At 47.2% G+C, this 18331-nt stretch overlaps 1 protein-coding gene across 2 annotated transcripts in view; it reads right to left on the bottom strand.

Moving 5' to 3' along the window:
• Positions 1-18331, bottom strand: part of ccdc102a (coiled-coil domain containing 102A) — a 53263-nt gene that overhangs the window by 27784 nt on the left and 7148 nt on the right. Inside the window, exon 1 of one of the 2 annotated variants that reach the window (XM_039614130.1) lies at positions 6380-6506. The exons of the other annotated variant lie outside the window; for it this stretch is intronic. The gene's annotated coding sequence lies outside the window, so the exon portion shown is untranslated. Of the gene's footprint in view, positions 1-6379; positions 6507-18331 lie in introns of those variants that run through there. 2 annotated transcript variants of the gene reach the window in all.

Below are 18331 nucleotides of genomic sequence, written 5' to 3'. Positions count from 1 at the left end.
ACAGACACACACGCACAGACACACACGCACAGACACACACAAATGCACACACACACAAATGCACAGACACACACGCACAGACCCACACACACACACACAAATGCACAGACACACGCACGCACACGCACAGACACACACACGCACGCACACGCACACACACACACACACACACACATGCACGCACGCACGCACGCACAGACACACGCACACGCACAGACACACACACATGCACGTACACACACGCAGCCAAGTTCCCCTTCATAATCTTTCACGCTGTCACTGAATGTTCATGCATTCATGCCAAAGATGTATACATGATGTTCTCCTGGTTCCACCAATCACATTCATTCACTCCCAGGTGTCCTCACCAGGCTGTGGGACAGGAAGCTTTAATGTTTCCATGGATCCAGGTTAAAGTTTCAGAGCTCTGATGTGCAGAAACAAACAGCAGCGCTGACAGAAAATGATTGAATCCATGAAAAATCTTCTGACTGAGAGATTAAAATCTTTATCCTCCCGCTCTGTGCCATCAATCTGGTCATAAACTCATTAATCGGCAGATTTGTGAGTTTCTGCAGCAGTCATCTCATGTCCTTGTTACTCTTTTATTTTTACGGTCTTTGTGGATTTTTATCATCATCACCTGATAATAGGGACCATTTTTAATGTGAGTACACTCAGGACCGGATGCACAAAGCCTGGCTTACCGAGAAACTTCATAACCACCGTCATGATACCCGATATTTCTGCCTGGGGTTTCTGGTTTTGTCAAGCCAGCTAAGAAAGCCTGGATAAGTTAAACTAGCGTTGCAGTTTACCCCTCTGGCATAAGTTAGTGCAGCAGCTACGCTTACTAAACAAAGATGAATCCAGATGTTAACCAGGTGCAGACGTCATTAACGAGCTGTGAGCTGCCTCAGACAGCAGAATCAAAGTGAGAACGTCTGCTACACCGAGGTGACTCTCGCTCCGTCTCTGTAGACAGAGCAGCCTTGGCGTGTTTCTGACAACCAGTCACGCAAGTCCGACTTAGACCTATAAACACTGCAGCCTGCTGCACTGCCAGGAACAAACGGTGGCATTTTTGATTCATCAGATTATCTGAAGTGAGAAATTCAGCAGCAGCAGAGGTCGTCAGTGCAAACGTCACGCTACAGTGAAGTCCTGCACACTGCTTTAAAGGAGGTCAGGGGGTCACGGGCTTGGTGTGAACTGAACACACAGAGAAAAGATAATGAGGGAAAATATTGTTGTGATTTTATCCCAGAGGAAAGAGAAATGTTTACCTGACATTTGGTGCACATAAAAGGTGAAACACAGACCCATGTGGGAGAAACTCTGTAACAGCAAACAAGCGTTCATGTTTCAGAGCTGAACTAACCAACGACAGATGCTCTGAATCATGTTTTCAGGTCGGGATATCCTCCACGGTGTGTCCTCACCGCAGGAAACAGTTCCCCTACTCCAGGAAATGGTTTTATTTAAAGGTGAGGAAGCTACCTGGATAGAGTGACAGCACACCTGTCGACCACTCTCAAGGTTAAAGTTCAGCTGTCTGTCAAGTAATCCCTGAAAGGTTCAGGGCCGAGTGTCAGTGTGAGAGAGCAGCTTGTATCAGTGAAAACATGGAGGCAGCTGACGCACCAGCGCTGTGCAAAAGCTTAGGAAAGCAGAGGTGTGACTGAGAGTGTGTTTGTGCTGCTGAACGGCGAATCGACTGATCCAGACAGTTCAACTGGCTCCAACCAAATTCCGCGTCAGTCATCAGTAATGAGACACCGCGGGGATGAAGCAGCTGCAGGACAGAGAGGACAAAGACGGTGAGGAGGACTCGTGAATTTTTAAAGAGGATCCGACCAGAGCAGCAGCCGGGATCGGCACCTCACGTCGCTCGGCTCCATCCGACCCCTCATCACAAACTCATACGCAACATCCGGAGGCAGGCAGGGACTCTCACCTGCAGGGGTCACCACACACTGAGGTCACCACACACCGAGGTCACCACATACTGAGGTCACCACACAGTGGGGCCACCAGACACTGGGGGATTATGACAAAGTGGAAGTGATTGGGAACAACAGCAGCTCAGACATGAACCAGTAGTCCAGAGCGGGGTCAGCAGGTGAGGCGCTTCACCAGCTTTGTGCAGAGTCTACAGACCTCCAGACTTCACGTGGCCGTCGGATTAGCTCAAGAAAAGCGCACAGAGAGCTTCGTGAAATGGGTTTCCATGGCAACTATTTGCATCCAAGCCTTAAACACCAAGCGTAATGCAAAGCGACAGATGGAGTGGTGTAAAGTGCGCCGCCACTTGAGTCTAGAGCAGTGGAGACGCATTCTCTGGAGTGACCAATCACACTTCTCCCTGTGGCACTCTGATGGATGAGTCTGGGTTTGGTGGTTGCCAGGGAGACGGTACTTGTCTGACTGCACTGTAAAGTTTGGTGGAGGGGGGATTATGGTGTGGGGTTGGAGTTGGGCTCGGCCCCTTAGTTCCAGTGAAAGGAACTCTTCATGCTGCAGCAGAGTGAGACACTTTGGACAATTTCATGCTCCCAGTTCTGTGTGGACAGTTTGGGGATGGCCACTTCCTGTTCCAACATGGCTGCGCACCAGTGCACAAAGCAGGTCCATAAAAACATGGATGAGCCAGACTGGTGTAGGAGAACTGGGCCGGCCAGCACAGAGTCCTGACCTCAACACAACAGACCACCTCTGGGATGGAGCCAGAGGTGGTCTGGAAGAAGGATCTTCCCACAAACACTCCTAAACCTGTGGAAAATCTTCCCAGAAGAGCTGAAGCTGTTATTGCTGCAAAGGGCGGGCCGACGTCACATTAAACCCTGTGGATTAAGAATATGATGTCAGTCAAGTTCATATGTGTGTGAAGGCAGAAGAGTGAAGGCTTTTGCCAGCATAGTGTATGTCGAGATATGTGTTTTGGTAAATATCACCCGGCACTATTTGGTGCTGGAAACTGTTCCTTTGGACTTGGAGCTGGCTAAATTCTCTTTGGGTGGGGGTGCAAACGTTCCTCCATGCAGGAAAAACCCTGTGCACACACACACAACTGATTTATACTCTGCTCCTGGATGAGGAAGGAGGAGGAGGAGTGCACCTTTGTGTGTACAGCTGACAGGAACGAGCACATCGATCTGTTTCCATCCACGCAGGAACGTGTCAGTGCTGCTCACCGGCAGCCTGTACTGACTTGCAGCTCCATCCTTTCACCAGCCTGCTACAGCTTCTCTCCACCCCTGTGTGTGCTGTCAAGTTGTTTATCTGCTCAACCAACACCAAGTTCAGGATGTTTCTGTCTGCCATATTTCAGCCCCAGTGTTGAAAACATGAGTTCAGCCCTCCGGGTTCAGAGCTCCTCATTAAATATTAAAACGTGAATAAAGACTGAATAATAACTCACCACAGTGACATCACAGAAGATGCAATCTCTGTTTTAAAAGCAGAGAAAACCAGCTCAGTGCAGCTCGCTGAACCTCCAGGACAGAAACATTAAGCTCTAAAAGCTGCAGTTCCTCCAACGTCCAGCAGAGGCAGCAGTGAGTCAGTCCCCGTAGACTCCCATGTCCAAACTTTACAGCAGAAATTAACGTTTACAGCCTGATACACAAACGGTTTGGTCTCTGTGGATCATTCCCCGCTTCATAACAACATGCATTAGAGGCGTGACTGACAGGTGGATGGTGACACAGGTGGCTGTAGCTGCTAGCTGTCTGCTAGCTTCACCTGAACTGGACCTCTGGGCTGTGTTTGTCCTGTGGAGCATTTTAATGACATCATGTGACCAATAACATGGCTGCTGTGAGGTCACTGCACTAACAGCCTGAGATCTAATTTAGTGAGTGAAATTTGAGGATTTTATTTGGATCCTGCCATATTGTCTGTGGATGGAAGCTAAAAAATAGCTGAAGCCAAGAGGGTCAAAGAGTGAGTCTGTCTATTCATCCATCAATTCTCTTGTGTTTTTTATTAATTTAATAAACCTGTTTAATATGTTTACTCCACAAATACAGCAAACAATAAATCCTCCTTTGTGTTACTACGGACTCCATCTTTAGGGTTAGAAAAACAAACTCATGGCTTATTTCTGTTCTGTCAATAGAGACACAATGAAAGGCGATACAGAGAGTAAACTGTGTACAGCCAGGCTGTAGATTTACATACAACAAATGTTCACAGCAGTAATTATTGCTTACGTAACTACAAACAGCTGACATTGCTTATTAGCGCACATGCATTCCCATCTAAGATGTTGGCGGGCTCAGGTGTTGTGGCTCCTGAGCTGCAAATCCACGCTAACCTATCAGATTACACCACGTTCAGTAAGGAAAGACGTCTTTCAGCGTCTCCGCTTTATTTAAAGGAGGAGTGCTGTTTAGCAGCATCAACACTGTAAATAAAGCGCTTCCTGTTTCTGTCACCGTCAGCTTCTCCAGCCAGCACGGTGACGGATGTCTCTGAGCAACTAATCGAGCCTCAGTTTATTTTGGATCAGCTGATCGTTAAACTGATGGATGAGGCCACGGTACACGAAGCTCAGCGACGACGCTGCATGAGTACAGCCAGAGCCGGAGAGTTTTCACTGAAATGTGCTGACAACTTCAAATGAACAGAAACTTTACTGATAATTTGTTGTATTGAGGGAAAACCGAGGACGGATTAATTTGGACTATTTGATTATTAATGCGTCTCTCACGAATCCCCAAAGATTACAGCAGTAAATGAGTGAGACCACACGTTCCCACGCCTGTTTAACACTGGAGTCGGTGTGTGAGGAGTTCCTGATCTCTGCTGAGATCCTTCTTAAAGCCACTGGGGGAGATCCCAAAATCCATCCCAACCTCCAGGAGCCTGTAGAAGCACGTCTGGATCCCAAACTCTAAAGCTGAGGCCTCAACATGCCCAACAAAGTGTGAATGCTGGAAAAGTGTAGAAGTGCAAAGTGCGCAGGTTAAACTTTTCAGTTTACCAAATGATGGACTGGATGGTCACCTGTCCAACCAGTGACCGTAATATCCACCAGAGACATCGCTTCATATGTGGACGAGCTGGTTAGCGTCTCGGTCAGGAAAGAGTGGCAGCAAATGAACTTTCAAAATAAGACTAAGGAAATCGATCTCAGATGGGATCCATTCTCCTGGGTGGATAAAAATCAAACCTGTTAAGCCACTGACACACCCATGTGTTAACACACATCTAACTGATGGAGCTGCTGCGCCTCCACATCAAAAGGAGGCAGATGAAGTGGTCCAGTGTCACCCAGCATGCCTGGTGGGTGACGTGTTTGGGTACGCTCTACCGTAAGGAGGGATTACGTCTCTCGACCAGTTTGGGAACGGCTCAGCGTGTTGGTTTGATATTTATTAGATTTTAGGTTACAACATACCAACTAAACATGCACCCGTCAAGGAAAGACTCAAGGAAGCATAAAAGACTTGACTCCATGGCCGCGGCGTCTTCAGGTTCCCCCCCCTTTACCTGTACCTGGGTAAGCGTGACCGCTGAAAACAATATGAGCTTAAACTGGTCTCAACCAACACAGGTGAGCTCCAGGCTGCATTTAGGAACGAGTAAACAGAGGAACATCAGAGTCGTGACAGAAACAGACTTGTGCACTTTAAATGACTCCAACACTAAAAAGGACCAAACCTCCATGCCTCGTCATCTGGCAGCCAGTTCCACAAACCTCATTTAGTTCCAGGTTACCCACAAGAGTGGAGGATACACTCGGGCTGCAGTTTGCACATGAGAACCATCTGAGGCTTCAACAGCTGCAGACGACTCTGCAAACACACTCACTACCACGCCAAACCATCCTGGCTTTACTTCCTGTCTTCCAGCTCTTCACCGTCCTCCTGACTGCATTTGCCTCCTTCTTTCTTTGTACAACCTCCATGTGAACCCCACCCTCTGTCATCACAGGGCCCATAAAACACACACGCGAGACCGCGGGGTAATAAAGGCTTTGACAGAGCATCTGTCCTCGCTGACCGTAGCTGCACAGCCCCAGCTTTGACTAATGTAAACCTCAACGCTGCAAACAAAACGATCGGGCCGATCTTCTTCCGTTTACGTCGGCACTAACGTCTGCTCATCTCTGTGAACCGACCTGAGGAGCTCAAACGAGCCCGAGACGACAGAGGAACGGAGGGAGGGGTCTGTGTGCTCGCCGAGCTGATTTATGTGAATGTGGACGTAAAAAAGATACAGCATGCCGCTACAAAGGATTTCCCCCAGCGCTCGCCAAACTTTGTGCAGTGAGTCAGCGCGTGTGCTCTCTCCTCTAATGAGAACCAGCTCTGTGGGCCTGAAACCTGAAACAAGAGAGGAAGAAGCAGCAGCACGCTGGGATCGTACTCACACTGGTCCTCTCCCATCATGATTTCACTATAACGGCTGAAATCTCCTGCTGTGACTCACACTCTGAAACACAAGCTACACATCGAGTGTGGCGGCTCGTCGCCGCGCTGCAGATGAAAGGTGTCGAGTGAGGTTCCCCTCTTCCTCTTCCTGCTCCTCCCTCGTGTTTCTGAAAGCTGCTGAGCTGCATCAGTGTGGATGAGACAAGGAGAAGGGAATCCACGTATGAACAGCCAATCAGCGCCTCCCACCTGACCCCCACAGTCAGCTCATTCTTTATGTACAAAAACTTCACAATTTTTAATGAAGACATGAAAAACTTTTCATCTCATGAACATTTCAGAGCTCATAGAGCCACCGAGTCCTCTGACGTGGGTCGAGATTTGACTTTTATTATGTTTGAGCCGTCGTTACGTCTTCAAACTGTTCAAAATGGAAAACAAACATATTTCACAGAGAAAGCAGGACCCACAGTCTGAAGACTAAACCTGTTTTTGCAGCAGCATCATAGTCACAGTTTGAATAAACCATGCACCAGTTTAGTATCTGTGACAGGAACAGATCCAGCACTGGTACCTGTATGGAGGACCATGAGTGCCGAAATAAACAAATAAATAAATCATTAAATAATCAATTCAATGTGTATTTTATATGTTTTTTATTATCTTCCAACTTTCAATAAATTTGATGGCACGCTTAATTATTCATAGATCTATTTCCTACCACTTCTCCCAGTTTGGGTCTGAGCACAGAAGCCCAGACTTCCCTCACCCCGCCCACCTCTTCCAGTTTATCCAGTCAGATGACAGACGCCATCTCTCCACAGGGCCTCCTCCCAGTGGACGTGGAGGAGCAACAGCTCTACTCCGAGTCCCTCTCGAATGACGGGACTGCTCCACCCCATCTCTAAGGAAGAGCCCCACCCCCTCTCAAAAGAAACACGGTTAGCCGCGACTGTGGGTGAGGGTAGGAACACAGCCCAGCCCTGTCATCACTGAGGGGGCTGCCCCGATCTGTCTGTGAGTCTCATGCTCCACTCTCCCCTCCATCATGAACAAGACCCCGAGACACTTGTAGCCTCTTTCCACCAGTACTTCCTCAGCTGGGCTCAACCATTCGGTGGTATTACCTGGTACCAGGTACTTTTAATACATATGAGTCTGACAAAACACCATACACCAAGCAGCAGGTAAACCTTCGCCCGTTTGTATTAAATACAACTGACGTTACAGTACCCTGCACGTTAGGTGGTACTCGATATTAATGGAAAACAACCAAAACCAAGTCGAGCTGAGTTCTATTAAAGTCTGGGACCTGGTGTAGTCACTCGACCTGAAGGAGGCACCGCACCGTTTCCGGCTGAGAACCATGTTCTCGTGTTTTGAGTTGATGATTCATTTATTTAAAATTTATTTTTTCAAACTGTAATTAATTAATGCCACATTTAATGAATTATTTAGCAACATATTATTTACTTCATTTTGGTCCTCCTGGTCCTCCGTACCCCGGGATGTTTGATTGGTTTTCTGATCATTCACTGGAGGAAACAAAGTGCATTCTGGGTAAAAGTTCTGGATCAGCCTGAGGGAATAAAAACATTTCTCGGTGTTGAATCACAGAAACATCTGTGCGTCTGACCCGAGCACAGAGATGAGCCCACTGTTTCCCGTCTCGTCACAAAGCGTCGCAGACAGTGACACCGTCCCGACGTTCCTTCAGATAAACAGAACGAAGCCTCGAAGATTTCCCATCGTATTAAAAATGGCTGATGGCGTGATTCTCTGGCTCCAACGCAACACTAATCGCTGCAGCTTTGGCTCCGGACTCCTGCATCAAACCTCTTCCCGCTCCGAGTCGCACGTTTCCTGAAATGGAGCCAGAGGGAGATTTCCAAACTTCAAAGCAGAGATTCAGATTTTTCTCTCCAACTGAAATAACAGATCACCTCACAGTCTTCACTCATCAGCTAAAATACACCATCAAAGCAAAAGAGCCCATAAATCTGAGCTTCAACGCTGATAAACCTTTAATATTCAAGTCTGACTCGAGGCTGGTGTCCACGCTCCACCCGCAGTGCCTCCACAGTCTGACAAATGCTGGGTTTTAAAAAAAGAACCAGTCAGAGCCCACAGAAACATCTGGAAGTTTGTGGCTTTGTCCAAAGATGAAAATCCCCAAAGTGCTGAATTTATTCTCATTTTATTACCAAGTGTTTGCCACCTCGGCCACCACAGCGCGTCGACACAGAGAAGAAACCACAGTCATGCTTTCTGTGCTCCGCATTCAACACCGTAAAACTACAATGAACTACAAACATGGCCGAGGTTCCTCGCTGCGTTCATGGGTACTGGACCTTCACACAGAGAGGAGAGACGCCCCTCTTTAACCATAATCCTGAACACGGGGACCCCACAGGGCTGTGTCCGAGTCTCCACCCACGAACACACCCCCATCCACCACTATAATAAAATCTGCAGATGATGCAACAGTCGTCAAACTTACAAGCTTAAGGTGGCACCAAAGAGTTAGTCACAGACTCGAGCAGAACAGAAAGTAGAACCCAGCAGTTGTGTGTGGAGGAACGCCGTCCGTCCGTCTGTTGGGGCTGAACCTGCAACACCTCCAGCCTGGTCAAAAAAACAAAAACAAAAAAGCCCAACAAAGGCTGTTCTTCCTACGGAAGCTGAAGCACGCCGGCTCCCCGGGAATCTGCTGCTGAACTTCTACAGGATCACCACTGAGAACATCGTCACGAACGCCATCACGGGCGGGTCAGAAGCTGCACAGCTGAAGCACCTACACCGTGAGGTGACCTACACCCCGTCGCCCTGTACTCAAACTTCCTCCATCGAGCAAACGATGCAGACAATCCCACACAAACAGACTGAGGAACAGCTTTCACCCCGCACACAGCCCCCATCAGGACTATCATAAAATCTATTATCTCCTGATTTATTAATTTTTTATTATCTGTTCTTTTGTGGTGGGCACACGAGAGACACCAGTCTAAGTTTTATTGTAATGGATCATCTGTTTAGCGTCCACCAGGTGAGCAGTTCACCTGTTCACCTGTTATATGAAACAAAATTCATGCAAACTGAAGGTTTCTGACCTGCTCAGGTTACTGATGAATCAGTGCAGCTGCAGCGTAACGACGGCTAATGAAGCCGGTGTGTGTGTGTGTGTGTGTGTGTGTGTGTGTGTGTGTGTGTCTCGGATATTTAGCTGCTTTGTTCTTTTGCTTACTCGAGAGCTTTTGTGTCTTTGGCAGATGAGGTAATGGTTCGGCTTCCCGAATGCAGTAAAACATCATTTTTTACAGGCCGGCGCTGATGTGGCCGTTTCCTCTGCGAGCACGCTTGTTGAAGCCGCTGCTTTGTTGTGGATGCAGCTCTGTGGATGCACACGGCAGCTGTGAAACTGTATGGCTGACGATCCACGGACATCAGCCAAACGCTTCTCCTTTTGTCTGAAAGTCATAAAGTTTGTTACAGCGAGGATCTTGTTACGGTCACGTCAGGCCTCTCGATCAGATTCAATAATTTACCGTAAACACAGAGACCTGAGTAACGAGCCTCCGCCACATGTCGTGTCTTCGCTGTGAGTCACTGTGGTTAAAGCGTGGGAACGCGCGCTCGCTGATAGACCACGGGCCCAGCGTGGGCGTCATTTATCCTCTTAGATCTTTTCTAATTGGCTAAAAATGTCTTCATTTACTGTTAACTGCATATTTGTTTAAATCAAAGAGCTTCCACCGACTCAAACAGGCTGTTGTCTTTCTTGTTGCATCACTGCGCGTACGTTTAAATGTATTTACTGATCATCCGATAATGTCAGACGTGAATCCAGCCTCCTGTGGGAGCAGCTGAGCAGCCAAACGGAGCCAATAAAAACCTGATCTAAAGAAAACTCAGTGAGCCGAGCGTCGCTGAAGAAGCAGCAGCACAATGGTGAGCGTGAGGATTCAACAGCTGGTGTGGTCACCACTGCCAACTGTTATTACAGCTATCAATCACATGAGCTGCTGTTTACCCACCACAGCTTTCCTGTTGGCTCAATAAACGGCTGTTAAAGCCTTCTGCCCACGTTCACTGAACCTTTGTCCAAAACAGAAGAACTGTGAGGCCAAAGTGCCTCCGAGAGTCCTTTAAACACCAGGCTAGCTCCCGTTAAAGTTGAAGTGTAGAAGAAACTGTTTCTAACTTTGTGAGACGCTTCAGTTTAACAGAAGCTGGTAACTCCGACTGAAACTGACTGATATCTAGGCTGGCTCGAGCTTTTTAACCAGCAGCTTAAAGCCCTGCGTTTCCTCTTCCTGTCACATAGATTCTAACTCACGAGCAATCCAGCGAGGCTTGGTTGAGTACTCTGATTACTTTTGCTTCACACATCACCAGCTGCTCCTGGCCTGGTCTGAAACAGGTTTGTGGTTTCCTGCAGTTTCCTGGAGGATGCTGACTCGTCATCAGAGGCTGATTCCTGCTCTCGCTCTCAGACATGTCCGGGAAACCGGGTGTTGCTCTAGCAGCGATGTTGTTTGTAATCTCATAAAAATTAATACCCGTGTTATCATGGATGATATGATACAGCGCAGCCCTGCTGGACACTTCCAAACTAACTGAATATCCGAGAAGGATCCAGGAAGTCAAAGAAATGTTTTCATGTCGAGATCTTAATGAACAATATTTAAAACTTGACATTTTTCTTTTCCCCTGAGCATCCTTACAGACTAATGAACAGAAATAATCAAGGACACGTAATCAGAGTTTTTCTGCGTTTACTACGTGAGGAGGTCTGAATGACGATGCAGATCAAACCAGCTCAAACTGAGAAAAGCTTAAATATTTGTATTCAAAACTAAAGTCAAAGATTTCTTACTGGGAAAAGGTGTTAACAGTGTTTAAGACTGCTAAACTTTAAGGCCAAACCCAGAGGAACCTTTGGGGCTGGAAGGGGTTAAAAACACAAACGATCTGGATAAAAACGTTCCTCCGCCTCTGCTCGTCTCTGCTAAACCATCAAACAGCAGAACTTCATGTCCCACGGGGCCCCAGGTGTTACTGCAAGGAGAGCTTTCCACTGTAGTAAATTATACAGCACATTCCTGAAGCATGACTCTCTCTCTCACACACACCGCGGTCCCATGCAGCACACGCCCCGCATGCCAATACAAACACGCACACGCTCGGCTCACTGACACTAAAAAGAGTTCAAATCAGCAAACAGGAGCGAGCAAAGTCAAGGACAGAGTCCAGAGTCGGCGTCACAGAGCTCGGGGATCGATGTCCAGCTCGGGGCTGCAGCCGTATCACATTTCCATCATTTATTCAGCAGGACGGAGAGGAGCGCGGGGGGACCGATGGGGGACGACGTGATGGATGCAAGCACAACAACAGGGAGACACTTTCACTCTGCTTGCTTCACAGTTCAGGAGCTTCAGGATTGATCAGTGCTGTCAGCCTCACCTGGATCGGAGGCTCGCGCAGACAATCGTACCAACACGCTTCAGCTCACCTGAACTATTAATAATGTTCATAAAGTAAAAGGCTGGAAACAGTCCAGGACATTACCCTGGAGATATATTTAACAGATTTAATCATTAAATCGTTCATAAAACACTAAATGTGAAGATCTTACAGGCTTTACTGACCTTTCAGAGTCTGCTGATCATTGGTGATCATCAGTGGGATGATATGATACTACAAGGTCATTAAGATAAGATGGGGCCTGATTATTTAAGACCTTGTATGTGAGGAGCAGGATTTTGAATTCTGGATTTAACAGGAAGCCAATGAAGGGAAGCCAAAAAAGGAGAAATCTGCTCTCTCTGTCAGTACTCTTGCTGCAGCATTTTGGATCAGCTGAAGGCTTTTCAGCGAGTTTTTAGGACATCCTGATAATAATGAATTACAGTAGTCCAGCCTGGAAGTAATAAATGCATGAACTAGCTTCAACGTTAGCCTTTTTTTGGCTGCTCTGTTGGTCCTCGTCCAACTTTTGTAGCCGGTCTCGAGTGCAGATTAGAGGAACTGCAGCTTCTGGTGCTTCAGCACTGCTTTGATATCAGCTTTTTGACCTGCTGCCAGGTCCTCTGTCTGACTGCAGTAACCCAAAGATGACTCAAAATACCGCCGAGGACACAAGACAGAGCGAGCACGGCTGTGAAATGCTTCAAAAACTCATCTTAAATCAGGAAGAAAATGATGTGTGCTGATCTTGCAGCAGCTGTAGCCGACCAGGCTGAGCTCGGATCAGTCTCTGTGTCACTGAAACGCAGCTGAAATCAATTTTTTAGATGATAAAATGCACCCTAAACACTCATAGATCATCCTGTTTCACCTCACTATCATCTTCATCGTCCTCCTCCTCATTGCATAAGGTTACTGAAGCATTCTGAGCATGCCGCGGCTCCGGAGAGCCAAAAAAAGGTGCACCGCTGCAGGGCTGAGCAGCTTCAAAGCTTCTCCCACACCAAAGAGCTGAGAGCCGTTTGCATATCGTGCACATATATGCAAACAGATGGAGCCTGAGTTTCCTAATCTGCGAGGAAGATGATGAAATCGCAGATACCGAGGCCAAGCAGATAAAAAGACAGGAGAAGGAAGAGGAGGAGTGGGTTACACCTTCACATCTGCCAAAATGGAAAATGGAAATCCTCCTTTTAACACCTCTGGGCCTGAATTCTGAAAATACTTATAGAAGTTTTTCAAAGGTGAAGAATGATTTTACAGACGAACAGCGCGACAGCGGGTGGGCGGGATAAGCTTGGCTGGAGTCGCAGCCTTGAGGCGCAGCGCTGCGGCCGCACTCTAATACCGTTTGCGCCGCCTCAGATGACCAGGAATTTGCCTGCCTCTAATCTTTTCCCACACTGAGGCAGAGTTCACGGCCCGTGTGACACGAAGCTCGGCAGGCAGCCGGGCGCTGAGGGCGAGAAGGGGTTAACGCGCCCTAATGGGGATCAAAGCCTCTTTTAAATGGGAGCAAATCAGCCCAACGAGCTTACGCTGCAACACAGACACGGATATCAGCAGGTCAGTGTGAGCGGACAGGAAACCATCCTCTCACTCACACAAGTGAACCTTCCTTGTGAAAAGCTCGGGTACGTCCTCCGCTACTACGCTTCCTATTAACTGTACGTGAGCATGTGGAGGCGTGGCTTCAGAGGGACGTTCAGGAAAAACCTGGAACTAAACTCAGACACAAAGAGAAACACAGTGAAGCCAAGTTTGTGTTTAAGGGTAAAAATCTGAAGAATGCTCGACATCAAAGCTGCCCTCATTATTTATACAATCCTTCCCTGTGTGGATCTGACACATGAACAGGTCTGCGTAACACGCCTGCTTCCTCCGACGGTTTAGAGCTCCAAACTCTCCAGCGTTAAACCAACATTTAGAGAACAGTTCAGCATTAACGCTCATTAACTCACAAACAGCTTAAATGAACACAAACGCCGATGTGGTCTGGTACCAAACCTGCACGCGTGGTCATAACGCTGCCGTAAAGCTGACTGCAGGATGCAGGCTTCGTGGGTAAAGCGAGTGTTAAACTTGCAGATACAAACGGGGGTCACTGCAGGACACGAGTGGGCGTCCCTCAGTTCTCAGATTGTTCCAGGATCAGACGATCAGCCCGGTTACAGAGGCAGAAATCGTATTTGATGCCTGCTGAACTGAAGACATTTCTTTGTAAATGATCAATTATTTCCCAACTGTACGGCCCGGCTGGGTCGACATAAATGACCCCAAAGTGTTTGATAAAGGACACAAACCCACAGAAAGACGAGCAGGTTTTTAGGAGCACAGTCAGCTTGGTTTGAAACTGTAAGGAGGACAAATCAAGACGTGACGTGAGCTACGAGCATCTGTGGAATGGAGGAACACAGCAGCTCTATGTTGGCCACATCTTACTGGGCAGCTGTGGAGACTACGTCCATCCATCCCGAGCCATCCAAGAGACCTCATCTGTCCAGTGACTGTAGATGAATGTGGGCTCATTCATTCAGTCCAAAGGTCTTTCATGCTGAACAAAACGTGTAAGCATCCTAAACTTTGAGTTCTTTTTAAGCGATAAGTCAAAAACTTTGTGATGAAGTCCAGTTGGCTTTGTGTGGAGGGAACCAGCGCTAAAGACAAAACCATGTTCCACTGAAGGTGAAGCTGTGAGAGCTGAGGCAGACAGAGGAGTGTACAGAGGCCCGAGCTGTAAACACTTAAACTGCTGTCATGCTGAGTGGGTAAAGGCCCTCTGAGGAGCCATGAATTACACTCTGCCTCAGGGTTAATTAAGCGTTCGAGTGGGTGAGGCAGAAAGGTCGCAGGACCTGCACATCGCAGGAAACACCACCTCTCTGGTAACATCCAGGCCATCTCCTCTGAATATTAACTCTGACAGGAAAATCCTTCAGTTTGTGCCGACTAACGTTTGCTCCATATTTTTATTATAACATGTGAAATCATGACAGGAGCCTCATGATTTCACACGGTGGCTTCTGTACCACAGGTGCACGTCTACTTCAGGAGCTCGTGTTTTACACTCACTCAGCACTGAGGTGGTGAGTTTAGCTGCTTATCCAGTGTGAGTATAGCACCGCTATGCTGTGCTGTGCAGAGACGAGCTTTACTACAGATAAACTCCTTTTTGTCCGGCCCGTTTCTCCTCCACACTCCTGAGCTCATTTTAACAGGAATGAAAGTCTGAGAGCATCTCCTGATAAACAGCCTTCCACTTATCTCAGCCCAGATTAAGACCTTAAAATGCTTTGATTTTTCTCAAAGGTCTTTATTTGTCTGAAATGTTCAGCTCGAGGAGACAGAAACATTCATAAGGAAGACCTTGTGTTTCCTGCCTTCAGCTGTGACCACACTAGCTGTGGACAGCTGAAGGGCTCCAGGATCTTATCGAGATGCCTCCTAGTCACCTCCCAGGTGAGGTGTTTCGGACGTGTCCTACAAGGAAGAGACACCGGAGCAGATCCAGGACACACTGCAGAGATTAGGTCTCTAGGATGGTGCAGGAACGCTGCAGTGATGAGTTGGTGGCTGGATGGACTTGTAGTCACCGCAGCTAAGAGTTGTACTCTACAGCAAACTCTGACATCAGTGAAAATCTTTAGCTGCAAACTGTTCTTCCAGATTCTGGGATGGTGAAAACCAACCAGGGGAAAAATGAAGGTAAAATAACTTTGGAAGCAATCAGAAACAACCAAGGTGGAGAAACAAGCATGACATCATTACATTTAACTGAATTAAGACATTCCTGCAGTTTAACTAATTGGTGTGTGATACCTGGCTTCATGGATAGATAGAGCTGCGTGTCATCTGCATAGCAGTGAAAATTTATGTTATGTCTTCTAATGATGCTGCCTAAGGGAAGCATGTACAATGTAAATAGAATTGGTCCTAGCACTGAACCCTGTGGAACTCCATAATTGACCTTAGTGTGTGAAGAGGACTCTCCATTTACATGTACAAATTGGAGTCTATTAGATAGATATGCTACAAACCACTGCAGTACAGTACCTGTAATACCTACAGCATGTTCTAATCGCTCTAATAGGATATTATGATCAACAGTATCAAACGCAGCACTGAGGTCTAGCAGGACAAGGACAGAGATGAGTCCACTGTCAGAGGCCATAAGAAGATCATTTGTAACTAGGGATGGGTATCGTTTAGGTTTTATCCGATACCGGTGCCAAACCGGTACTTTTGAAACGGTGCCGGTGCTTAAACGGTGCTCAAACCGGTGCTTAAAGAATGGAGAACACAAAATTGGTCCAAAAACCTCTCATGTTCAGCTGTTTTTTTGTAAAAAGATAACAATGTTAGCCTTTTCTGCAGCTATAGGGCATATATGTTCTCACTCTTGGCTGGAAGCAGTGCTTAAACAATGGAAAAAACACAAACTTTGTCCAAAAATCTCTCATGTTTAGCTGTTTTCCACTTTTTCTTTGGTCATTTTAGCCTTTTTGGCCAGGGTGAAGGGAGTATCTGCCATCAAACAAGAAGACAGCCGCATGTAACTACGACGGTGTTTGCTAGTTCACCTTACATGCATTAATGTAATAATGTGGTTAGCGTACTCAACGTTAATTACACACGAACAACATGAAGCTACTCACGCAGAGGAGAACGGCTGCTGCTGCCATCATCATCCGTCATCATTTCTGCTATGCTGGCAGGGCTAGGGGCCAGGACTCTACTCTTTTGGGGGGATGTTGCTAACTCCAGGTCCGCTAACAGGGACCACACCCGCAGTAGATGTGCACGGTGTGAGGTCTCGCAGCTAGCTATCAAACACGGCAAATTTCTCGGCTTTAAAAAAACCCCGCTATGCGTCGCCAGGTGTTTCATCAGATTTGAGGTGTTACCTCCTTTGACAGTATCACAGTATCAGCTTAAAGCACTTGTTGCAGGCTGCTGAGTTTGCACCTTTGGCTGTGAAGTACAGCCAGACTTTTGACCGCTTTGCCTTGGACATTTTTAATCTGTAGCTCTGCTCTAAAAGAACGTACGTACCTGGCCCCGCCTACTATCCTCGGAAACGTAAAATGATTGGCTAGAATTGGCTCAGGAAAAAAAAAGCACCGAAATAAAGCACCGAAATGTGCGCTGCTTTTCGGTCTGGTTACTACCGTTTATGTCAGAACCGGTGCCATCATGGCACCGGACACCGGTACCCATCCCTATTTGTAACCTTCACTAAAGCTGTTTCTGTGCTGTGATGAGCTCTGAAACCTGACTGACACTCTTCAAATAAGCCATTCCTCTGCAGATGATCTGTTAGCTGTTTGACAACTACTCTTTCAAGGATGTTTGATATGAAAGGAAGGTTGGAGATTGGCCTATAATTAGCTAAGACTGCTGGGTCTAGAGATGCCATACACTGGTGGCAACTGATAAAGTCTGAGGATAACGAGGCCACTCTGCAAACAAGGAATAAAATTTTGGAAGATAAACCACTCGACTTGGAGATGATGAGCGCTCTGTTGATGAAACAATGAATGTGCTCGGTGTTGACAGGAGAGGGCTGAAGAGATCCACTAATGCTCTACTGGGAACATTTATAATTCATTTATTCAACCGCAGGGACAAACTGGAGTAGATCTAAGCTGCCGGGCAAAGAAACACACTTTGTGCAAGAGTCAGTGAAAGAAATCACAGATTATTATCAGGCTCATTTAAAAGCTGCAGCAGAAAGTTAATAATTCATCGGGTCAGTCGCCATCGCATCATTACGGTCTAGTCCTGCGCTAATTTTCTCAAACAGCAGGTCATAAAAGTGGGGAGAAAAATACACTAATGCAGGTAAAATCCTGAGCAGACACAGATAATCTAAAGTCACATCACACTGTTAATCCAGGATCCCAGAGCATGTCCTAAAAATCCAGACAGGTACGTGGATAAAGGACAGACAGGTGTAAAGAGTGTGGCTGTGAGGGCGCATCAAAGCCACACAGACTGAGATAAGGATGGAAACACGTTAAAGAAGAAGCTGATAAGACTGTGTGTGATTTCTGAGGGAGATACTCTGCAAACATGAGGGCTGGAGCTGTGTGAGCAGCAGCAGAGGCAGTCGAGCCGCAAATCTGTCTGCGACCGCACACACACGCACGCACACGCAAGTTTGAATAAATCACAGACCCTTGGCTTAATTTCAGCCGAGGCTGAAACTCATGAATGTGTCTGACGGCCTGAGATATCAGCTGGAGCGGCGAGATAACACCAAGGTTACTTTTCCACAGCCCGGACACGAACACTGTGTCACGGTCAGGTGAGGGTGGGAACACAGACCGACAGGTAAATCAGCGGCGTCGCCTTCACGCTCTGATGCACTGATGGTACAACAGCACCCTGGCAGCGACGCCTCTGTGACATCATGCAGAGTGTGTCCAGAGTACAGACACCTGTACTGTAAACCCAACAACAGGCAAAGCTGTGATCGGGGAGAC

Source organism: Oreochromis aureus, linkage group 1, assembly GCF_013358895.1.
Source record: "Oreochromis aureus strain Israel breed Guangdong linkage group 1, ZZ_aureus, whole genome shotgun sequence".
Taxonomy (NCBI): domain Eukaryota; kingdom Metazoa; phylum Chordata; class Actinopteri; order Cichliformes; family Cichlidae; genus Oreochromis; species Oreochromis aureus.
This window is presented reverse-complemented; position numbering and strand designations above follow the sequence as displayed.